Consider the following 25989-nt stretch of genomic DNA (forward strand, 5'->3'; position numbering starts at 1 on the left):
GTAGTTAGGTATGGATGTGAGAGTTGGACCATAAAGAAGACCGAGCACCAAAGAACTGATGCTTTTGAACTTTGGTGTTGGAGAAAACTCTTGAGAGTCCCTTCGACAGCAAGGAGATCATACCAGTCAATCCTAAAGAAATCAATCCTGATTATTCATTGGAAGGACTGATGCTGAAGCTGAAGCTCCAATACTTTGGCTACCCGATGCAAAGATCAAATATTGGAAAAGACCCTGATGCTGGGAAAGATTGAAGGAAGGAGGAGAAGGGGATGACAGAGTATGAGATGGTTGGATGGCATCACCAACTCAATGGACATGAGTTTGAGTAAGCCCTGGGAAATGCTGAATGACAGGGAAGCCTGGCATACTGCAGTCCATAGGGTGGCAAAGAGTCAGACACGACTGAGTGACTGAACAAAACAAACAAGTCAAAATCTAAAAGTCAAGGAAGGGTCCTCCTCTAGTGTTTTCAGAGCAAGCATGACCCTGCCTACACTTTGATTTTGGACTTGTTGCCCCAAGAAATGTGAGATAATTTATTTTTTATAATTTCTATCACTGTCTTATAATTTTAAATCAATTTATGCATGTTTTTTGCCTGTTTTCATTAAATCTTTTAGCATGTTAATCACTGTTATCTTCAAGACTCAGTTTAAGAGATACTATATTTGGGCTTTCTCTGAGTCTGCTTCCATGAATTGTTTTATCTTTTGATCAAGACCTGTGTGGATGTATGTGTGTGTATAAATCTCATAACTTTATTTCATGCTAGACATCAAGTATCAGAGAAGGAAGTGGCACCCCACTACAGTACTCTTGCCTGGAAAATCCCAGAGGAGCCTGGTGGACTGCAGTCCATGGGGTCGCTAAGAGTCGGACATGACTGAGCGAATTCACTTTCACTTTTCACTTTCATGCATTGGAGAAGGAAATGGCAACCCACTCCAGTGTCCTTGCCTGGAGAATCCCAGGGGCAGTGGAGCCTGGTGGGCTGCCGTCTATGGGGTCGCACAGAGTCAGACATGACTGAAGTGACTTACCAGCAGCAGCAGCAGACATCAAGTATAGAAGGACAGTGGAAACTGAGGCCAAGAGTATTTATAATCAATAAGGGGCACCTCAGTTCTTCTGCACAGACACTAGTGTGGGGAGTTGGCAATCTAATATGTGATTCAGATAGGTTTGTGATTTGTGTTGGCAATTTTTGTGTTTGGTAAGGCAATGGCTCCCCACTCCAGTACTCTTGCCTGGAAAATCCCATGGACAGAGGAGCCTGGTAGGCTGCAGTCCATGGGGTCGCTGAGGGTCGAACACGACTGAACGACTTCACTTTCAATTTTCACTTTCATACACTAGAGAAGGAAGTGGCAACCCACTCCAGTGTTCTTGCCTGGAGAATCCCAGGGATGGGGGAGCCTGGTGGGCTGCCGTCTATGGGGTCGCACAGAGTCGGACACGACTGAAGCGACCTAGCGGCAGCAGCAGTTTTCAAATTCCTTCTGGCTGGCCTAGCTCTCCACAATTTCTCTACCTTTTGTGCCACAAATAGGATATTTCCTCACACTCTTACCCTGTTTATCAGTAGCCTGATGTTACTTGTTATGAATTGCTAGGTGTATGATAGGGGCAATTATCCTGTCCAAGCTTCAGCATGGGCCTTCTTAGCATTTCTTCTTTTTCCCACTGTATGGAATCCAAATGACACTATTATGTCCAGCGGGCTGTATAGACAGTAGAGTTTTCTGACAGTTCCCCAGTGATACCCCTGTTTTGCACAAGGGAAGGACAATGGATCCAAGAGCTCTTCAAGATATCCCCAGTGGCAGATGCAGTTTGCTTCCACTTGGCCTCCAGAAGCAGTATATCTTTGTTTGAGACCTAAAACAAGGAAGTTGTACATCTTATGGTTTGAGGCTCTTGCTTTCTACATCAAAAGGTCCAAAACACAGGTAACGTATTTTACCTTGATTCCACTGATAGACTATCGCTTTCTTTATCTCTGTCCCTATGCCCCTAGTAGGAGCTCCTTCTGGTCTTCAGCCCTGCTTCAGATCTTTCTTATAAGCCTACTGGAAGAAGCTTGCAAGTGAATGCAAAATCTCTTTTTGTACAGGGCTCCTAATTATTCTAATTATATTAGTCCACACTCAGCCTTTTAGATTTAGCTATAATTTTAGCTGACTTCATTTTACCCTTTTATGCGAAGGTCATCTTTTATTTTCCCTTTTCCATGTCTGCCCAAAGTAGAAGAGATAACAAATCTCATTCATCTTAGAAGAGACTTGTCACCATTTGGAATTCAGTTATCATGGTGGCCTTGAGAGCTCAGCTCTCTGAAAGGCTTAAAACAAATTATGTTTTGTAAATTATCCTTTGCATTGAAATGGTGTCTTTTGTGTCTCTGCAACCCAAGTCATAGGAGAAGTCCAATAACTTTTAAATTACTTGATATTTACTATAACCTGAAGTACAAACAATGGAAGTTCATATCAAATATTAACCATTTGGTTAAGAAGCCCTTAATTTGACCTTGGAATGTATTTTATTTATAAAATAAACCTACTTAAATAGGAAAATACCATGACTGAAAAGAAATAAAAGGCAATAGAAATAAATTACAACTTCTAGAAAACTGGCTTAGCCTTTTTCTCAGAGAAAATTAAAAATTATAGAACATTATAATTTATGTATATGCTCTTATACAATGCTATTCAGTTCAGTTCAGTCCCTCAGTCATGTCCGACTCTTTGCGACCCCATGAATTGCAGCACACCAGGCCTCCCTGTCCATCACCAATTCCTGGAGTTCACTCAGACTCACGTCCATCGAGTCAGTGATGCCATCCAGCCATCTCATCCTCTGTCGTCCCCTTCTCCTCCTGCCCCCAATCCCTCCCAGCATCAGAGTCTTTTCCAATGAGTCAACTCTTCATGTGAGGTGGCCAAAGAACTGGAGTTTCAGCTTTAGCATCATTCCTTCCAAAGAAATCCCGGACTGATCTCCTTCAGAATGCACTGGTTGGATCTCCTTGCAGTCCAAGGGACTCTCAAGAGTCTTCTCCAACACCACAGTTCAAAAGCATCAATTCTTCGGCACTCAGCCTTCTCCACAGTCCCACTCTCATATCCATACATGACCACAGGAAAAATCATTGCTTTGACTAGATGGACCTTTGTTGGCAAAGTAATGTTTCTGCTTTTGAATATGCTATGTAGGTTGGTCATAACTTTCCTTCCAAGGAGTAAGCGTCTTTTAATTTCATGGCTGCACTCACCATCTGTAGTGATTTTGGAGCCCCCCAAAATAAAGCCTGACACTGTTTCCACTGTTTCCCCATCTGTTTCCCATTAAATGATGGGACTGGATGCCATGACCAGTAACGCTGAAGAAGCTGAAGTTGAATGGTTCTATGAAGACCTACAAGACCTTTTAGAACTAACACCCACAAAAAAAAAAAAAGATATAATGCTATTAATCACATACTATTCCATTTCCTATATGCTACCAGAGTGATATTTCTAAATAAAAATATGACTATACTATACACTTGCTTCTAATCTTAAGTAGTTCCTCATTGCTCTCAGAATAAAGGCAAATCTCCTTAGCATGAGTTTTAAGACCCTAAACAGGCCAAGAGTCTGCTTATCTGTCCAGTGTTATCTCTCTTCATTTTTCTCTGTTTCACACTCCTGTCATTCTGACCTTATTTTCCTTCTTAGAATGAACCCTGTTTCTTCTTCCCCCTGGACTTTCACAAATCATCAATTTCTATCTAAATTAATCCATCTTTCTCAAGTCATTACACCACCTTAACTGGTAACTCTTTTTCTGTCATTATGATTCAATGTAGAAGCTACTTTTTCTCTGTAGCCTTGTTGTTTTCAGTCACTAAGTCATATCTAGCTCTTTGTGACCCCATGGACTCTAGTCCATCAGGCTCCTCTGTCCTGTCTGTCTGTGGGATTTCCCAGGCCAAGAATACTGGAGTGGGCTGCCATTCCTTTTCCAGGGGATCTTCCCGTATCAGGGATTGAACCTGCAACTCCTGCATTGGCAGGTGAATTCTTTACCACTGAGTCACCAGGGAAGTCCTCTTTGACCTCTAAAGGATGCATTATTTCCCCTGTCATATGTTTCTGAAGAACCCATCAATTCATCACTTGCTATTGTTGCTATTGCTTGATGATGTATACATATTACTTAAAATAGCCCAAGCAATGAAAAGTCAGGGACTGTGTGTATCCACTCTATTCTTTTCCAGATCCTAGACACAGCCCCAGGAACATGCTGTCTATTTGCTGTATATGAAAGAGTGAATGTTCTTTCTATTTACTGGTACAAATGCTCATTTTATACAAGTCATGAAATATTGAAAATTATACCTGTTATTCTTCTTTTCCAGATGAAATTATTTTCTTCCAAAAGCCATTATTAATATCTCTCTCAAAATTTAATCATCTTTTCCTTACTCTAAAGACTCAATGAGTAATATTAGTGGGCAGAATGCACTAAAGAGAAACTAGGGCTTAAATAAAGGGTGACATCAACATGGTTCAGTGTCTTTTAAACTTTCATGATACCACTGTGGGTAGAATGACTCATTTCCATCAAATCATGTTATAGAAATAAAAATGAACAAGTTCAACTTTATCTGAACACATTTGAGCAAAGTGATGACTTTGTTTCAGAAGACTTACTCAGCATTTCACATTTACTCTGGTGTGTGTACTTGGGCTTAATGCACAGAGGTTTCTAATGAGATTGAGTAATTCTATCCAAATTTGTTCCTCAACCATGGAGTATATCAGTTAAGAAGGAAGTCTAATCTGTGGTTCTCCTAATCACATTGCAATGAAATGTTGGCCCTTTCATTTTTCAAATAAGGAGACTGAAGAGCAGTGAATATCATATATAGGCATACCTCTGAGATTTTGTAGGCTTTGTTCTAGACCACCACATTAAAGCAAATATTGCGATAATCCAAGTCACAGTGATTTTTTTGTTTGCCAGTGAAAATGGAAGTTATGTTTATACTGTACTGTGGTCTATTAAGTGTATAATAGTATTCTGTCAAAAAAAAGCAGTTACTTTATTTATTGCTAAATAAAGCCAAAACAAAACAGTTACATCAAAGATCCCCAAAACATAATATGAATCAAAAAAGTTTGAAATAGCCTAAGAATTACCAAAATGTGACACAGAGACATGAAATGAGAAAAATGGAAAAATGGCATCAATATATTTGTTCAATGCAGGATTACCACAAAACTTATCTGTGAAAAGCACAATATCTGTGAAGTGGAATGAAGCAAAACACAACAAAACGAGGTGTGCCTGTACATGTCTAAAGAGAAAATAATTGTTCCATAACAGTAAATATAAACAAATGAAAAATTATGTGCTTGAAGTGCTTATCAGTTTTTCACTTGTCTGAATTATATCCAAATTTTCTGGAATCATATGTCAAAAATTTTTAAGTTACATTTTAAGGTTATATGGTTTAGAGTAAAGGGCCCTGAGACTGCAAATGGACTCAAGGATATTTGATCATGCACAATACTTAAGTGATTATTTTTAGTACATTATAATACCCAATAAAGTAGACTGAGGGTTGGCTCAGATGATAAAGAATCTGCCTGCAATGCAGGAGACCCAGGTTCAATCCCTGGGTTAGGAAGATCCCCAAGAGGAGGGAATGGCTACCCACTCCAGTATTCTTGCCTGAAGAATCCCATGGTCAGAGGAGCCTAGTGGACCACAGTCCATGGGGTTGCAAAGAGTTGGATACGACTAAGCAACTAATATTTTCCCTTCATAATGCCCACTAAGTGGGATGCAGGTTAGATACACCCTTAAGACTCAACTCATTACCAGTGAAAGCAAATCTCAGACTTATTTCTACCACATATATAATCATTCACTGATCACATATTAACAAAACACTACAGAATAGTCTATAGTCTATTCTTTAATCTTGATATAGTCCAGCTCTCTGCAATTTATCTGTGCTCTGAGATACCTTACATAAAAGTTTCACTTGAGTCAGATAGGACAAAATCCTCCACACTGACTTAGATTATCTCTCTAGGTAGTATAAAGCAAGAAGAAACTCCCCTACACAATGTTTTATTTTGTTTTGTCTTGTTTTAGCAATGCAACTGTGGCCACCATTCCTAAAAGTTCTAGGCCTGAATGAATTCTTGGTTTATACCTTACTTATCTAAAATTTAGTGAAAAAAGTGAAAAAGTGTGAGTCACTCAATCATATCCAACTCTTTGCAACCCTATGGACTTTTGCCCATCAGGCTCCTCTGTCCATGTAATTCTCCCTAGGAATAGTGAGGTGGATTGTGATGCCCTTCTCCAGGTATCTTTCCAACCCAGGGAATGAACCCAGGTCTCCTGCATTGCAGGCAGATTCATTACACTCTGAGATACCAGTAGTGCCTTGAAAATGCATTATCCAATCCACATACCTCAAGTATCTTTAGTTTCACATAAAACCCATTTCTATTATTCAGTATGTTAGTTAATACACCTAACAGTTTACCAATAAAATATTCTACTACAATGTTGGCTGACATTTCTAGAATGATGATTCTCCTTTTGGAAAACTAGCTACACTTTCTAATTCTGTGAAGAAAATAGCACAGTAGCTTGCTGAAAACTTTTCAAGTTGTTTAATTGGTTCACACAGTCCTTGGAGGTAAATTCATAAGGGATTGGGGAGAACCACCCGTTTTCCATTTATATTTAATGTATGTGTTTTGTAAAGTACATTCTATTTTATATTTTACATTCACTTTTATAATTACCTTAAGCTTTGATGAAGGAAGTCCTTATTTAATTGTGGACATTTTCATTGTGAGAAGGTTGTTTGTAATCCTTCAGGGACTACCTAACTGAGATTTATAGTACTCTGCTTTAAGAATAGAGCAATTAAGTCTATTTTTGTTTTATAGTCAAATGAACAAAAAAAGCTTATTTTTAGAGAATTTAATTCCAAGTACATAAACTAAATATGGCACCAGAAAAAAATATTGTGTATATAATGTCAAACTTTTGTAAATGGAAGTGCAACTTGGACTGTATATTCATGAGTTCTGCACCCACCCAATCAATCAATCACAGATGCAATCAATCACTAATGTAAGACACTAGAAAAAAATCTTTAATGTTTCGAAAAGCAAAACTTGAATCTGCAGGACACTGGCAAATATTTATATAGAATTCACATTGTATTAGGTATTACAAGGAATCTAGAGATGATTTAGAGTAGGGAGGATGTATGTAGGTTATATGTAAATACTAGTCATGTTATATGAGACTTCAGCATCTGTGGATTTTGGTACTGCTGAGTGTCCAGGAACTAATTCCTCTGGGAAACTGAGGAATGACTCCATGTAATATATGTTCCCACTTGTATGTGGGCATATTTATATTTCCTTTAAAATGATTAATTCAGTAACTAAGCAAATATTTATTGAATTCCCACTATGAACCAAACTAATCCAGATCTTGAGCAAGAAATAATAAATCTTCAAAGTGCTGAGGAAGAGAAGGAGATGGAGAGGTGGGGGGAAGAGAGAGAGGGGTGGAAGAGGTGAGACTGGTGGGAAAGGGGAGGAGAGGATGGGAAGAGAAAAAAAGAAGGGTATTTATAAAGTGCTAAACAAATCATTTCCAAGGTAATATAAAGGGCAGCTGAGGAGAAATATGGATAGTTCAGGTAACACCTTGAAAAAGAACTGACATAATCAAATTCACCAGTTGGACATAGGAGAGTTTCAAATGTTCTCTTGGGTACTAAATTTTAAGCAATATATTGAGTGATTTAAGTTAGTTACATTGACTTTCAGAAATGTTGTCCTGTGTGACATTACATCTGTAAGAAGTTCTAGATTTTTTTTCCCTTCAAATTGTATGTGTTTAACTAGATGTAACCAAGTGACTAAGTTCTGGCCAATGAGATGAAGATATAAGTCTTTATAACTGGTAACTCAGGTAGAAAGTCCTTCTTTTTGAACTTTCCATTTTCCTTTCTCCTGGACTAGTAGTGTAATGGCTGATGCAGAGCCACTACAGCATATGAGGTGATCAGAAGGTATAACCACAAGTTAAAGCAGTAAAAGAGAAGGACAGAAGTAGCCCAACTCTCTGAAGACTATTGATGCTTTATCTCAACTTTGGTTTGCTTTCAAACTTCTTTATGAAAAAAGAATAAAGGTTTCACTTCTTTTTATGCTAATATTCTTAACTCATTAATCAGACTAGAAGAGCAAAGGGATTTTGTAAAATTTTACTACTTTCTTTTCTTTTCTACATAGATAAAAAATGTATCCAATTTTAAGGAAAGAATATACAATGGGGCAAAGACAGCTTCTTCAATAAATGGTGCTGGGAAAACTGGACAGCAACATGTAAAAGAATGAAATTAGAAGACTTCCCAACACCATACACAAAGATAAGCTCAAAATGGATTAAAGACCTAAATGTAAGACCAGAAACTATAAAACTCTTAGAGGAAAACACAGGCAGAACACTTGACGACATAAATCAAACTAAGATCCTCTATGACCCACCTCCTAGAGTAATGGAAATAAAAACAAAAGTAAACAAGTGGGGCCTGATTAAACTTAAAAGCTTGTGCACAGCAAATGAAACTATAAGCAAGGTGAAAAGACAACCCTCAGAATGGGAGAAAATAATAGCAAGTGTAACAACTGACAAAGGATTAATTTCCAAAATATACAAGCAGCACATACAACTCAAAACCAGAAAAACAAACAACCCTAACAAAAAGTGGGGAAAAGACCTGAACAATTTCTCCAAAGAAGACATACAGACAGCTAACAAACACACGAAAAGATGACATCACTCATTAATAGAGAATTGCAAATTAAAACTACAATGAGACATCACCCCCCACTGGTCAGAATGGCCATTATCAACAAGTCTACAAACAATAAATGCTGGAGAGGATGTGGAGAAAGGAGAAGACTCTTGCACTGTTGGTGGGAATGTAAATTGATACAGCGACTATGGAAGACGGTATGTATATTCCTTAAAAACTTAGGAATAAAACACCATATGACCCAGCAATCCCACTCCTAGGCATATACCCTGAGGAAAATAAAATTGAAAAACGTACATGTATCCCATTATTCATTGCAGTACTACTTACAATAGCTAGAACATGGATACAATCTAGATGTCCATCAACAGATGAATGAATAAAGAAGTTGTGGTACATATACACAATGGAATATTACTCAGCCATAAAAATGAACGTTTGAGTTGTTCTAGTGAGGTGGATGAACCTAGAACCTATTATACAGAGTGAAGTATATCAGAAAGAGAAAGATAAATATCATGGTCTAATGCATATATACAGAATTTAGAAAAATGGTACTGAGGAGTTATGGTGTGATCACTCACCTAGAGCCAGATATCCTGGAATGTGAAGTAAAGTGGGCCTTAGAAATCATCACTATGAACAAAGCTAGTGGAGGTGATGGAATTCCAGTTGAGCTATTTCAACTGCATCCTGAAAGATGATGCCATGAAAGTGCTGCACTCAATATGCCAGCAAATTTGGAAAACTCAGCAGTGGCCACAGGACTGGAAAAGGCCAGTTTTCATTCCAATCCCAAAGAAAGGCAATGCCAAAGAATGCTCAAACTACCACACAATTGCACTCATCTGGCTGCGATTCATGGGGTCGCAAAGAGCTGGACACGACTGAGTGACTTAACTGAACTTAACTGAATGGAGAATCTGACATAGAGAATAGACTTAGGGATGTGGGGAAAAGGAAGGACAGGGTGAGATGTTGGAAAGAGTAATACGGAAACTTACATCACCATATGTGAAATAGATAACCAATGGAAATTTGCTGCATGGCTCAGGAAACTCAAACAGGGGCTCTGTATGAACCTAGAGGGATGGGATGGGGAGGGAGATGGAGGGAGGTTCAAAAGGGTGGTGATATATGTATACCTATGGCTGATTCATTTTGAGCTTTGACAGAAAACAGCAAAATTCTGTAAAGCAATTATCCTTCAATAAAAAAATTAATTAATTTTAAAAAGTCTGCACTTTTAGACTTTATATATAGGGAGAAATTTCAGAATTTCATTAGGGCTCATCTTAACTGAATATGACCTCAATTCAACTTGATTATATCTTCAAAGATACTGTTTTCAAATAAGATCATGTCTGTAGATACCAGGAGTTAGTATTTCAACATATAATTTGAGGGAAAACAATTCAGCCCACAACACTGGAACTGCATCAGACAGGAATGTCATCTGTGAATTTGGGTTTGGAATTAAAGTAGCAAGATTCACGTTTAATTGTCATAACTGATATACAGTTGTTTACAATCATGGAGATGTTACCATGTGACAAGCAATATATTAAGCTCTTTCCAAGCATTATTCTTCATATGTCTAACATTTGTAAAACCAATAAAGCTTCCTGTAAAATATTATAAAGCTGAAATAAGATCAAATTATAGAAATAGATCAAATGAATTTTTTCAAGAATAACAAGAACACAAATCTTGAAAAATAAAGCTAAAATGAGAACTTACAGATGAGATAAGAAACAAATCCAGCTGTTTCTTTGTAGGGATGTTATTTGGATCGTGATCAAATAAACAGACTCTAAAGAAAATTATGATTCAACTGAGGAAATGGAACATTAATTTATATTTGGTGATATTAAAGTAATTATTGCTAATCTGACTTAGGTGTGATAATGCTTAAGAGTTATCTTTATAAAAAGTTTTCCTGTGTCTTAGAAATACCTACCACAATACCTACAGATACTATGTTCTGATGGTTAGGATTTTTCTGATGCAGTAAATGACCATGAATTAATAACTGTAGATATTGAATGTAGAGTTTCATTATGCTATTAAATTTTTTAATATATTTGAAATGTTAATAATAATATAGTTAGAAAATAACTGATATATAGAAATGAAAACCACATGTCTTTATAACAGTCCATTCCCTTTACCCGAAATGAATAATAAAGAATATGTCTCAATTGTATAAATTTTACAACTTAAAGATTTTAACATACTTTTACTGATATTGCATTAAATCCACCCAGCAATACAGGGAGCTATGTGGTGGTTTCCCAATTTTTTTCAAAGTAAGCAAAAAAGCTAAGTCAATCTCTTTTTTCCAATCGAAGAATCAAGTTTCAAATTCTTTTTCTTCAGGATCTCTAAGTGTACCACCACGTCTTGGAATTGTATTTATACCATCCCAACTTTCATTTTTTAAATTTCATTTCAAATCAATTGAGATTTTCAGTGTGTGTGCGTGTGTGTGTGTGTGTGTGTGTGTTTGTGTGTGAGAGAGAGAGAGAGACAGAGAGAGACTTGACCTATTAGAACCCAAACATGGATACATATGGACTTCCATTGTGACGCAGCTGGTAAAGAATCCGCTTGCAATGAAGGAGACCTGGGTTTTATCCCTGGGTTGGGAAGGTCCCCTGGAGAAGGGAAAGGTTGCTCCTCACTCCAATATTCTGGCCTGAATATTTCCAAGGACTGTACAGTCCATGGGGTCTCAGAGGGTAAAGCATCTGCCCACAATGTGGGAGACCCGGGTATGATTCCTGGGTCGGAAAGATCTCCTGGAGAAGAAAAGGCAACCCACTCCTGTATTCTTGCCTGGAAAATCCCATGGACTGAGGAGCCTGGCAGGCTACAGACCACTGGGTTGCAGAGTCGGACACGACTGAGCGACTTTCACTTTCAAGGATATGTATTTATATGAAATACTCATTAACAATTTACCACTTATCTGCTGTTATCTGAATACTGTTTTGATACAATTGAGTGATGTTTTCACAGGAAATAAATTTTTTAATGGAAAAATAGAAATAAGATAACATCAAAACACAGGAAAGAGTAATGTGTGGAAAAAGAAAAGAAGGTAGAAAGTATTAGTTAATAGGAATTTGAAACTTGTGATTGTAAGAATCACAGAGAAAATAATAGCTCAGAATAAGTGAAGGGCATGAGAAACAGAGGGTGTCAGGCTCAGGTCCAGGTTCACAGCCATGTCTTAGACAAGGTATGAAGTGCTCCTTAGTCCTGGGCCTTGGCTTCCTGACTTCTGCCACTGCTGCTGGTAGTCAGGTGTACACAGACATAAAGGGTGATGTATTTTTTTAGGTTATTAAAAGCATTATTTTATTTTGGTAGGAACCAGCATGAAGAAATATATGTTAAAGAAGAATTTGTATGTGAAATTTTATTATCTGGAGATTTGCTACAGAGAATTATGTAATTTTTTCACAAATCATATCTATTTCCTCATAAAAATTGTTGATCATTCAAGCCTGAGAAAGGCAATATAAATGAGGTTTGTTGTGTACTAAGCTCACTAAGAATCAATTTATAAAGCCAAAGGCTTTGGAGAAACAAAATGTACCTTTCTACATTCAAAAAGAAAGAAAGAAAACAACTTCAGACATAAAAATAGAAGTCTAATCATTCCTTTCCTGTGGCATGGAATATATACTCAAAAACATTTTAAAAATAGTATAACTTAAAGGAAATTTTCAGATGACTGTTTGTGACATTGGAGCTGAAAACAACAGGGGTTCTGAAGCCTGTTATTCTTGATATAAGGGAGTTATAGACATCAAAGAAGAGAAATGGTCATGAGTTACAGTGAATGAAAGATTTTCCAGAACTTTGTCAATTACTCCCTTGTCTTGGAAGACATTCTGGAAAGGCCACACATTTTGTGACTGTAAACAATTCTTTGTACAGAAGGGCTAAGCTGCTATGATAAGTCATGAAGTGTTCTCATTCTGTCTTGTTAAAGAAAAAAAAGTGGAAGAAAGAGGAAAGAATGGTAAACCACTCTCTCTCTATATATAGACAGAGATATATATATGTGTGTGTGTGTGTGTGTGTACATATAGATAGATAGATAGATGTGGATATATTATGTTATGGGTTTAAGAAAATAGCTGAGAAGTAGTGTGGTATAGAATGAATGGTTAAGAGTTCAGGATTTAGAATAAGATTACCTGGCTTCAAATTCCACCTTAATTATTATCCACATGTATCAATAAGACTTGACCTTCTTATTTCTGAAATGGGGTTAAATAGGTTTTTATAAGATTAAGGTGTAATAATGCATGCAGCATGTTTAGCATGGTGCCTGCCATATGTTAATTGTTGAATAAGTGTTATTAATCATCATTTTCTTAGTATTACTCACATTGTCATCACTAGCTGATGCTAATGAAATGAATCATTTATGACAATAACATTTTATTATGACCAACTTGGAATATCTTTAGAATTTTAACATGATTGCCAAAATTTGGGTATTAGCTAAAGTGATTATCAACATGATTTCTGGCTTATATCTGTAATTATCTTTTAATGCACAAACATTGCCATGTAACACGTTACTTCTTATGAGGTCAAGCATTCCTTATTCAGCCTCTTTCGGTTGGAATTAAGGTGCATGTAAACACAGAGTTTTAAATGTTTACCACATGACCCTCAAATGCAGGGGTAGATCTAGGGCAGGGATCCCTAATTCTCAATGATAGATGAAAAACAGAGATAAATAGTCACAAGATCTGACTGTGCTTTCTTTCTAAAAGATCACAAATCCCTGTGGTCTACAGACATCTTACTGTGTATGGGGCCAGCAGAAGACTAGAGCAAGGATTGATGAAAAGAACTTCTGTTTTTGAAATACTGGAAGCCTCTGCATGTTCTTAGGAAATAGAATCCAGTGCTAGTGCTTTTCACTTTTATTTCCAATGCAACATTTTCACAGTTGCATTCCCCCCCTTACAAATGTGAAAACTACTGAGAAATACACTGATTCTTCAACCCTAAGTAATTGGGTACCACCGGTATAGAACAACCCCTGGAAGAGATAAAGTCTAACTTGAGAGCCGTCCAGATGAATTTTTCCATGAGTTCTGTTAATTCAACATTTGTGCTAATTGCAGAAAATAGTGTGACTCCTTCTAGGTGCCATAAAACCTATGCTATTTTTCCATACAACAACCTCATCAGCTCTTAAATGGCTAAACCAAGCAATCCTTACAGGATTCCGGATTCAGAAGGAACCTCAAGAGACCCACAAGGAATTTATTGGTGTTCCTATGGATGTCCAGTGAGTTTGATAGTTTACCTGGGATATTTGCAAAAAAGTTGTCAGAGGTCTCTCAGGATCTGTAAAACTCAGATCTGCATAGACCACTCCTTTGCAAATTAAAGGGCTGAAGTGGGTCCCTGTGAGTTCTCCTGCATCCGGAGCTCCAGCTAGATGAGCAATACTGAGAAAAGGGGATTCCATCGTCCTAGAAATGAATGACTTTCTCTGATTAGGTGTATTTTTCTCTTTGAAGAAGACACTGGAAGATTACATGTGAGATGAAAAATGTAAGTTGGAAAATTCAGCGGTTTCACTGAGAGAAAAACAGAGTCATCACTGAATTTAAGAGAATACAGTAAGTAATCTTTGAAAGAAGATTAACATTGAAAAAGAATGTTTCAATTCATTCCAGAAATAAATTAGTGTATTTGTTCTTCATGTAGAGTACTTATAACTTTTTTTCAAATTATTTTTATTAAATCATTTAAACACTTTACTTTTAGATTGAATACTGTGTATTATCATGTTTGAAATGCATTTATCAGTTGAATCTTCTTTTACATTTTTATTGAAGCATAGTTGATTTACAGTGCTGTGTTTAATTTCTGCTGTACAGCAGAGTGACTCAGTTATACATATATATGCTTTCTCATATTCTTTTCTGTTATGGTTTATCACAAGATATAAACACAGTTGCATGTGCTCTACAGTAGACTGTTGATTATCTATCCTATATATAATAGTTTGCATACAACTGAACATATCTATGAAATGAAAATATCTCACAAATCAGTTGCATCTTTAGTATTCAAATTTCAGAAAGCTCTATAAAGCACATGAATTATAAATGTGTTAAATTATACACAGGTTAATACTGAATAATGATAGACGTATTTCTACTCCAATCTTACAGGGAATGTTTAATCTGAAATACAGTTTAATCAATAATCAATAAAGCACATAACAGAAAGTATAAAAACACTAAATATTATGAATCTGCAACAGTTTCTGTTTGCGCTATAAACCTTCATATGCAGGGATCATGTGTGATGGATCTACAATGCTATTTATGAGCAAGAAATATAGGACTGCTTTTTATCCAGAGGCATTGTGGACTTTTTGCAGAAATGGCATTTTGCAGAAATTTTGCAGAAAAATCCCATTGAGTCCTATTAATGATATATAAAACCTTATGTCTTTTATCATATTAATGATACATCATATCATAATTTTCATCTTTAATATTATGTTTATGCCATTAGCTAGAGTTAAAAGCATAATTGTTAATAACCTGTAATACTAATAAGTTTGCCTTGAATGTGAAGAAAAAAATAAATTCAAGTCAATTTTTATGGAATAACAGGCATGACTGATTCATGTGACTGCCCAAATGAGAGGTGTAAAATCAAAATAAGAAAACAAAAGTTTAACAAACTTCTGGCCTCATAGTTAATGGCTGAGTGTACGCATGGGATTAAGCAATATTTTCGTTTTTGCTTTCTGGAATAAATTTTGTCTAATCAGAAATGTGACTTTTACAGTTTCTTGCCTTTTCCATCTTTTTCTAGGTTCTTTCCTCTATCGAATCCTATAGCTTGTTTTTTAATGTCGTATCCCCTGGGCTCTTAGTTGCAGTTTAATACTGAGCTTTACCATACAGCATGGTACATATGGTGTTGATTTTGTATGTCCTTTAGTTATCCTCCTTAATCCTATCACCCTAATTCTACTCATCTTAATATATGTGATTTGCCTTGCTGATTAAGGCAATAAAGACTCTCTGATTCCAGCTTATGACAGTCCTAAGGACTTCTGGGGCAGTGATGGGGCATTCTGACACTTTATCCTCAGTAGACAAGTCCACCTGCTCCGTAGCTGACCCAAGTATTTAAGGGTGACACATGTAATTATATTATGTTTTAGCTGATATTCTTTTGTTCATTTATTTTTAATTTGAAAAATATTAAGTGCCTAGTGTGAACAAAAATTACACAAGTACTGAAGAAATTTATAAAAGCAAAATATCAAGTTTCCTCCTATGTCATCATTCTTCATTCTAAGTTATTCCTATCCATGTTCATTCATTTCAAAACAAAATGGAATTTAATATAGAACTGTTAAAATATTTACCAAATTAAGAGCTATCTAGCTCATGGAAAATAAGTTTATCATTTAGACAGTTATTTTAATGATTTTTGATATAGTTACATGAATAAGTATAAGAAGGCACTAATTTTGTCAAAGAGGTAAAAGAAAATACAATGAATTTATAAATTCTCTTTGCATAGTAGAGAGATTAGGAGAGCAGACGTTGGAGTCAGACTCTGGACCTATCAATCACAGTACTAACTTGCTGGGTATATCTCTCTCTTACTTCATCTGTAAAACAGAGGCAGAATCAGTATCCATTACATAGAATTTTTATAAGGATACTCTGAGTTAATATATATTAGTATTATAAAATAATGCCTGGAATACATAATGTTGTGCTGTGCTTAGTTGCTCGGTTGTGTCCTACTCTTTGCAACCCCATGGACTGTAGTCTGCCCAGCTCCTCTGTCCATAGGGATTCTCCAGACAAGAACACTGGAGTGAGTTGCCATGCCCTCCTCCAGGGAATCTTCCCAACCCAGCGATCGAACCCAAGTCTCCCACATTGCAGGCAGGTTCTTTACCATATGTCAATTAATATTTGTTATTTTTACAGATCAGATCAGATCAGTTGCTCAGTTGTGTCCGACTCTTTGCGACCCCATGAATCTCAGCACACCAGACCTCCCTGTCCATCACCAACTCCCGGAGTTCACTGAGACTCAACGTCCATCGAGTCAGTGATGCCATCCAGCCATCTCATCCTCTGTCGTCCCCTTCACCTCTAGCTCCCAATCTTTCCCAGCATCAGAGTCTTTTCCAGTGAGTCAACTCTTCGCATCAGGTGGCCAAAGTACTGGAGTTTCAGCTTTAGCATCATTCCTTCCAAAGAAATCCCAGGGCTGATCTCCTTCAGAATGGACTGGTTGGATCTCCTTGCAGTCCAAGGAACTCCCAAGAGTCTTCTCCAACACCACAGTTCAAAAGCATCAGTTCTTCGGCACTCAGCCTTCTTCACAGGCATTGATACATTTAATAAATAACATACCTACTGATGTTGACATTAATGAATAAGCGTTTTATTTATATCCTGACCACCTTAAAAACTGAGTTGATACAGTCATCAAAAAGCCAGAGAAGAGAAGAAATGAGAGAAACAAAAAGAGCACAGACTTCTATGACCGAGGTAAAGAGGATAAACTAATGAGTCTATAGTGAGCTGATTGTATATAATTTGAAACTCCTTTTTGGCTTTGCTTCCTGATAGCAAATGCAAAAGTGAAACCTAATGCATTACATTGTTTTATTCCTTCCTGCAATTAAATGCAGGCACTTCTCTCCCTGCCTTGACAGAATGATATTGAGTGATATTTTCAATTTTATTCTATTCTTGACCCTCAGGGAAACATTTATCTAGGACCTTACCTTTGTTTATGACATTCTATCTTCTATCCTCTTGTTGGGAATAAGGCAAGAGCAGGCTAGCTCTGCCATCCAAGCCCCTCATTAATACTAGTGAGATGCTGAACATCAGCCCTTTAAATTGTCACATCAGCCCTTTAAAAGCAAAAAACATAATAGTAAACTATCACTCAATATCATAATGACACTATTTGGCTTCTAATTGTTGATGCCCCATCTTTAATTATATTTATACTATCAAATAGGAGTCTCGTTCACATTTAAAGTTAACTAGGACTGGATTTTATTAATAATGATTGCTACCTTATTATTTATCCTTTTACTTTTCAGTTTGTCCTTCAAATAACTATGTTGCTTACCATTTAAAGATGAATTTAATGGCATAAAATATTATGAAATGGCCTTTTCTAGAATAAAAGACATTCAAATGATTCACTCCAGTTACTAACTAGAGCCCGTGTGGGTGGGCGTGAAAGGAGCATATAATTTGGAGTATGGGGAAGCAGGTGGGAGTGGAGTGCATCATATTACTTTATAGGCAAAATAGAACATGCCCTTCAGTTGCTCTGTTTCTCTTCTGCTGGAAGCTAATATTGCTGAATTTTGTGACCTCCCTCACATTTCTATCAACTTTAATGAAGCCTCATAAGCAAATAGATATTCATGTACTTGTGATCTTTATGACATCTGGATGTTCTGGTGAATATTAAGGCAATAAGCTGATAAAAATGGTATCCCTGTTATTTTATCATTAGCTGCTGTGTGTATGTGAGTGCTCAAAGAAGACATCACTTGTTATAATGTGCTATTTGCTAATATATTTATAAAAGAGTCATTACAATGAATCATTATTCTCTGGAAACCAGATTCTCCCCAGTGGCTTCCTCACTGTTGGGTGAGTTAGTTGCCTGCATGTTAACCATTTCAAGGCACTGATGAGTCATACCTATAAATAACACTCAACACTGAATCCAAGTTGAGCTTTCAAACATATAGAGAACACTAGGAGAAAAAGTATTGCAATGTACCTATTTTGGAATGCCCTTGTTTTTTTTTTAAAGCACTCTGTTAAGCTAGCCTTAGGACTTAACTTTAATGTCCCTGAATCACAGGGTCTCTGAGGATAAGCCCCTTTATCTTGCAAGTCACAGCAAACTTGAGCAATTCCTGTTTTTCCTGCATGACAACAAACTTCTGCCTTTCCCCCGGGTGTGCTCTGCAGTGCTGTTGGAGTCTGAGGCTTAACTCCTTAGGACAAGGAACTGACTCCTCTGGGTAGTGCCATCACATAGTTTAGTGATGCCTGACATTGATGAGGTCTCTGTGCTATATTATAAAATGATACAAATGCCTTAGGATAAGAAAAGCCTCTTAATTTCTTCCCCCTATAGTTACTTTCTGGAGAAGGAAATGGCAACCCACTCAGTATTCTTGCCTGGAAAATCCCATGGATGGAGGAACGTGGTAGGCTACAGTCCATGGGGTCGCAAAGAGTTGGACACGACTGAGCGACATTTACTTTACTAGTTACTTTATTTTTAATCTTAGTTATACAGAAAATTTCTTTGTGCCTGGCTGTAGAGCAGAGTCCTTCTATGTGAACATTAGGTATACATAAACCCTGCACTCATTTTCTGATTCTCCTTTCCTCTCACAACATAATGAAGTTATGAGCTTGCTTGGAAAACCATCATGGATATAAAGCATGTTTTTCTTCTCCAAAATACCCAGTCCACAGTCTGTCTTGATGGCTGACAGGCAAACAGAATTTTCTAATGGTCAAAAGCAAATGTAAGATATTTCAGTCCAGAGATGCAGTGTCCATTGTGTAAGAATTCTCTTTTGCTTCCAGGACATCACTCCTATTCACTGGAAATATTTGCCTAGGATTTCCTTCTTTAATTATATTATTCTGCCTTCTGTTCTGTTGTTTCTGGAAATGAAGATATAGTGAGCTGTCTTTATAACATTTGCTTCATAACAATCAAGGAGTTGGGAAACTTCATCTAAAATAACATCAATATCATTACAGTAGTGTTTTCTATCTGATATGTATGTGTATAATAGGTATATGAATTAGATTGGATTCATGCCAGATCCATTAAGTTCATTCAGGAAATATAATAGCAACATCATACATAAGAAGCCTGGACTGAGTGAATAGATTGGGGATCTGAATTTTAATAGAAACCAGTTGCTCATTAGGAAGCAAGTGCTAAAATGGAAATATGTTCAATCAAGTCAATGCTCTCTGAATTTTGAAAATATTATTAGATATCTTTTTGATGATTATACAATTATGGATTTTATGTATGTATATGACTATAGATTGACATACATGTATAAAGTTAAATATATGTGTTTGTATCATATTGCTCAAAATTATATGCATTTGTAGCTTGATTTAAAAAAAAACAATAGCAACAAAGAGAAGTTAAAACATCTCTAGTCTGTGTTAAATATTTATCTTTCATCATAACACCATATGAGCTGAGTAGCGATTTTGGAACTGGGTTCAAGTATTACAGTTAGGAGTTACAGCCTCATTTACTTCTAAAGACCAGAAAGCTCACAAAACTAAGGTAAACTAATCAATTATAAAATCACATCCAGGAGTAGAAGAAAATGGTGCACTTCATATTTGAACCACCAAAATAGCAATGCTTCCTGTAAATCATCTATGCTTCTGTTGGTGTGTCATACTAGATGTATGGACTGAAGCTTGATTTCCCCATTTTTCAAGAAAATTCAGAAATCTGAGTTATACCTGAAGTGTGGTGGGTTCTAAATTAAGTATTTATTCAACAATATAATTACCAGTTTAGCTCATACCCCTAACTGATGTTTTTGCTCCTCACTTTTATGTTTGTAGAATAAAAGACATTGACGTTTTTACTTATGACGTTTTTCTTGAAGATTCAATCAATCAGTCAAAATAGTGTTTGGCATCAAATAAGTTCTCAGTAAAAGTTAGCAATTATTATTTTAAATAAAGTAGCTATTATTTCCAAATAATTTATTCAACAAGCACTTTGTGCCTATTGTTTTTCAGGCATCACATACAGGAGAGACTCAGAACCACTTTCTTTTCCTTGATATTGAGTTGTTGCAGGTTAAGAAGTACCCCGGTTTGTATGTATCTTAGCTTTCTTACTGAGTAATCTTTTTAGAGTTTATAAACAGCAATGTCACCAAGATGTGTTGGGAAAAGTTTAACACTTGGCTCTCTAAAAATAGAAGGAGAACAAGAGAAAGCACACAGAAGAGAGAGGGTTTCAAGGAGTCTTGATCTGTAGAATCTGCCAGTCTCCATGTGTAGATAGTCTTACAGTAGCTGATTTCAAGTTACCAGTATGAGGTTACTGAACACAAAGTTGGAAAGGCATGCTAAAAGTTGACTCCTGCAAATCAGTTGAGATGGCTACAGTACATCCCTGAATATAAAGCTTGTTAGTTATGCTGTGTGGCAATTTGAAAGAGAGCAATTTTTATGTTCATGATAAGGCTTGGACACCAGCAGAAGTATCTTTTTGCCAAAAGTCAAACATAAATTTAATCGGATACATAACAACATCAAATGAAAGTTAAAGTGATCTCATCCGGAATCTGAAAATCAGTGAAGAAACTAATTTTCTTTGGACTGGAAAGAGAAATGCAAACATCATATAAAGATGACACAGTTTGTTTTGTCTTTTAAAAAGACATTTATGTAGCACTTTCTACGTGCCAGGCATGATTCTAAGAACTTTATAAATGCTAACTGATTTGAACAATAACTCATTTCAAAAAGTAACTCATTAAAATGAATAGTCTTGGAGTATATTCATACTTTGATAAAAATAGCCAAGTTCTACAAAAGACTGGAAGTGCTTTTGCTATGTGTGGAATTCAGAGACTAGAGGATCTACACAACAGCAGCTGTACTCTTCCACAAGAAGAATAGGGGCCTGAATAAGGAAAATGATGGATGCAGAAGGAAGGGAAATTCTTTAACTATAAATAAAATAGCTTAATAAAAAATGATTTGAAATAAAATAATAATATAATGAAAATAGCTGTGATTTTCCAATACATGGGTATACACTGCTTTGTAAATGTTTTTTCAGTTGCTTACATTTCATTCGTATTTAGAGGACCTTGTGTGAAATACTATATTCATTCATAGGGTGAGAAATGCAGTGGGTAAGAGAGATTACTGATTTCCTGGAGCTCTCAGTCTAGTTGAGAGCTGATATTTTGTACACATTAGGGTTAGCAGTAATGATACCAGCAGTGCAGAAAATGTCCCCAAAACTTGTCTTTCAAATAAAAGTTTATATCTTCTTTTTACAAATTCCAATGTGGAAGTGCTTCTGCAGCAAAAGGTTTGTGCAGCAAGAACGTTCAGAAACCCAGGCAAACTGTATCTCATGGCTCTCATCATCAAGGTCCTAAAAGTCCTTTGCATTCTACAGATGAAGGAGAGACATTGGTGGATTATGCAAGAGGATTTTAAGGGTCAGTTGTGGGAAAGGCAAATATCATCTCTATTGATGCCCCATTGGCCACATCCAGTTGCAAAGAAGGCAAGGAAAAACAGCCCAGCTGTGCACTCAGAGGAAAGGGAAGACCAGTGTGACGAAACCAGAGTCTCTGGTATATATTCAGTTTCTCAGGTAATATAACAACACTAAACATAAATTACTGCATCCATTTTACAAATGAGAAAACAGAAGCTCAAAAAGGAATAAATAGCTTAACCAAGTTGATACACTATGTTGATGTCAAAGCTGAGATTTAAAACCAGTTCATGACCTTATGGGTCTTCCCTGGTGGCTCAGCATTAAAGAATCTGCTTACAATATAGGATACCACCAGCAATGAGGGAGATAGATCTGTGTTTGAATTCTGGGTCAGGAAGATCCTCTGGAGAAGGAAATTGCAACCCACTCCAGTATTCTTGCTTGGTGAATCCCATGGAAAGAGGAACCTGGTCAGCCTCAGTCCATTGGGTCGTAAAAGTCAGACATGACTGAGCAACTAACCCCCACCACCACCATGATCTTACTACATAAGAATCAATATGAAGAGACTTTTTTTGAAGGGGTGTTATTTTCTGTCAGTGCTCTGTTTTTGTTTTCAAACTTTTCAGAAAAAGTAATGTAGGTGGCTAGAATTGAATTTTTCCCAAGAAAAAAATTCCTCAGAATTTAGAATTAACAACACTATCAGGAACCCACAAAATCAAATTACATGACAAATTTAGTCTACCCTTTATTTTCCAGTTTGGAGATTTTAAGTAGATAGTAGAAAACTTTTGATAAAAGCAGGGTTAGGTTTTACAAAGCATATTCTTTTAAAGAGAATATTGTTCGCAATTATTATCACTAAGACATAAAATGCTATCAAGACTAAAGCCATAATAAAGTTTATAAAGTACTAGTGAAGAACACAAAATGATTGCTTCATTGTGGCTTAGAGAGGTATTTGAAATAATATTTTGCTATCATTGGAAATTAATAAAATTGAAAAGAAGGATAAATAAAAACAGATTTTTAAGCTCCTATTTCAATTTCCACTCAGCTCATAACAATCTGAAAGTCACTACTTTGACTAAAGTCAATATGATGTTTTTATTCAGTCACTCAGATGGATCTGACTGTTTGCAACCCCATGGACTACAGCATGCCAGGATTCCCTGTCTTCCACCATCTCCAGGAGCTCGCTCAAATTCATGTCCATTGAGTTGGTGATGCCATCCAACCATCTGGTCCTCTGTCATCCACTTCTCCTGCCCTCAATCTTTCCCAGCATCAGGGTCTTTTCAAATGAGTCAGCTCTTCGCATCAGGTGGCCAAAGTATTGGAGTTTTTGCCACAAGGGTGGTATAAATTGTATATCAGAGTTTATTGATACTTCTTCTGGCAATCTTGATTTCAGCTGTGCTTCATCTAGCTTGGCATTTCTCATGATGTACTGTGCATTAAGGTAAATAAGCTGGGTGACAATATAAAGCTTTGACATGCTCCTTCCCAAATTTGGAACCAGTCTGTTGTTCCATGTCCAGTTCTAACTATTGCTTCCTGACCTACATACAGATTTCTCAGAAGGCAGGTAAGGTGGTTTGGTATTCCCATCTCTTGAATAATTTTCCAGTTTGTTGTGATCCACATAGTCAAAGGCTTTAGTGTAGTCAATGAAGCAGAAGTAGATGTTTTTCTGGAATTCTTTTGCTTTTTCTATGATACAACAGATATTGCTATTTGACCTCTGGTTCTTCTGCTTTTGCTAAATCCAGGTGGAACATCTGGAAGTTCTCAGTTCATGTTCTGCTGAAGCCTAGTTTGGAAAGTTTGAGCTAGCATGTGAAATAGTGCAATTGTGCAGTAGTTTGAACATTCTTTGGCACTGCCTTTCTTTGGGATTGGAATGAAAAATGACCTTTTCCAGTCTTGTGGCCACTGCTGAGTTTTTCCAAATTTGCTGGCATATTGAGTGCAGTACTGTCACAGCATCATCTTTTAGGATTTGAAATAGCTCAGCTGGAATTCCATCACCTCCACTAATTTTGTTCATAGTGATGCTTCCTAAGGCCCACTTGACTTAACACTCCAACATGTGTGGCTCTATTTGAATGATCACACCATCATGGTTATCTGGATAAGTCTGTATAGTGATTCCCCATTTGTTTTTGAGTTGTCATTCAGTTCCCTGTGACAAATTCATAAAATACATTCCTGGAGCGTGGTGAACTTCATGAAATGTCCCTACAACCTTTTAAGTAGCTAATAGATACCATCAAGAATATTGTGAAAAGATCTGTTTTAATTGTCTCTTTGATTTTAGTAACAAAAGTTAATTTATAAGTAAGTATATTTACATACACTGGGCGGTAATATGTAGTGAAATAATTTTATGTCTTGATAATCAAATACTTTTATTAAACTCTCAGAGTTAGTGGAAATGTACTTTCTTGGTACTTTGTTAGGATGGTAATAGTCACTTTGGTCTCAGATCAATAGATAGAATCACTTATTTTACATAGAGAGAGACAAAGAGATTTTCTAATGTCTTAAATTTCATTTTGCTCTGTCATATGAACTCATTTTGAAGTCTCTTTCCTGTCAGCAATAAAATTATTTTGTGACAAACTGAGACAGAATGTGTTTCTCTTTTGAGGATACATCTTATATAGAGCAAAGTTTCAAAACAGCAAGTTAGATTTATTTTTATCATTAAAATCTGTAATGTTTAAAAAAGAATATAAAGAAATGAGACAAACTTCCATGCTAAGAAATTCCATAGTTGAAGCCTTCTACAAAAATAAATAGCTGACCAAAGATGGGACCATTGTCTAGAAATTAGAACTGAGAAAAAAATAAACAAAACTCAAGCATTTTTAGTTTGTACATCTGTCTATTTAAAGGGCTTCCAACCACATATCCTGGTGCTGTTGTCAGGAAAGAAATGGAAAATCCAGTTACAATTGTCTAGTTGGTCTATCATTATTCAGGATGAAAACATAGTTTAGTCATTCACTAACTCAGAATTCTCTCTTTTTAGCAACTTAATACAGTATCATGAAACAACTGCCCCAGACGGTTTATAACAAGATTCTGTGCCAAAAATACATCACTTGTAAGGAAAACAGGAAACAGCAAAGAGAAAGTCAACTTTAACCAGTTTTCTGAGTCATCTCTTCCTGTGAATTCATCTTCTCATAAAACTCCACTTTTGAAGGAGAGTTAAAGTGTGAATTAGAGGAAAGACTTAGACTCCAATAGTGCTGTAAACTGTTCTGAGCCACCAGGTTTTCTAGGGGTTAGTTCTAGGCCAAATCACTAAGTACCAAATACCTCTTTGACAGTATCTCCTCTCCCAATTCTGTGCTCAAATCCTCCCCTCCTAGATAACCGGGATCCTACTGCATTATCTGGTTTCCCAGGGCCTAACCCTGTGCTGTCTGACAGTAGTGCTATTAACATGACAGTTTAGCCAATTAACATGTTAAGCTAGTGTCAAGTGCAGATACCAATGAAGGTTTCGTGAAAGACTCTATGCCGTTGTTTCCTACTATTTTGAAACCCGTGGGTCATAGCTCACTGGCACCTCTGTCCCTGGGATTTCCCAGGCAAGAATACTGTAGTGGGTTGCCATTTCTTTCTCCGGGGGATCTTCCAGGGATTGAACCTGGGTCTCCTACACTGCAGGCAGTTTCTTTAGCACTGAACTACCAGGGAAGCCCTGTGAAAGATTCTGGGGTTACAGAAACTCTCTTGGAACTTCCTCAAGGACAAAGATGGCCAATTGCTATAGTAATCAAAAGTTATAGTCA

The sequence above is a fragment of the Bos taurus genome, chromosome 9, assembly GCF_002263795.3.
Source record: "Bos taurus isolate L1 Dominette 01449 registration number 42190680 breed Hereford chromosome 9, ARS-UCD2.0, whole genome shotgun sequence".
Lineage (NCBI taxonomy): Eukaryota > Metazoa > Chordata > Mammalia > Artiodactyla > Bovidae > Bos > Bos taurus.